This window comes from Trachymyrmex cornetzi, unplaced genomic scaffold, assembly GCF_001594075.2.
Source record: "Trachymyrmex cornetzi isolate Tcor2-1 unplaced genomic scaffold, Tcor1.1 scaffold254, whole genome shotgun sequence".
Lineage (NCBI taxonomy): Eukaryota > Metazoa > Arthropoda > Insecta > Hymenoptera > Formicidae > Trachymyrmex > Trachymyrmex cornetzi.
In genome coordinates this window covers 154,539-154,767 of record NW_017297209.1, presented here as the reverse complement: position 1 = coordinate 154,767, position 229 = coordinate 154,539, and the positions used below count along the sequence as shown (strand labels likewise).

The following is a 229-nucleotide window of genomic DNA, read 5'->3' as shown; positions in this document are numbered from 1 at the left end:
TGTTTGTGCTAGGAAGCGGGATAGGCTGTACGTCGGGGAGCGTATGGCGCTTACAATCGGTCTGAAGGGGATGTCCGGTTTGTGTACTTTTGATAGTCCGTACAGTCTTGGTGGGAGTGGGTTTGTAGGTTTTAATGTCGATTTGGTTTTGCTGGGAATGTTGCTTTCCTCCTGAGCTGACGGTACCCTAGGCCATCAAGTGTACAGAAAACCAACACACACAGACAGG

General features: G+C 49.8%; 1 protein-coding gene across 1 annotated transcript in view; it reads right to left on the bottom strand.

Moving 5' to 3' along the window:
- The window catches only part of LOC108761579 (uncharacterized), a 4,859-nt gene that overhangs the window by 3,490 nt on the left and 1,140 nt on the right, over positions 1–229 (bottom strand). The gene's annotated exons all lie outside the window — the stretch shown is intronic.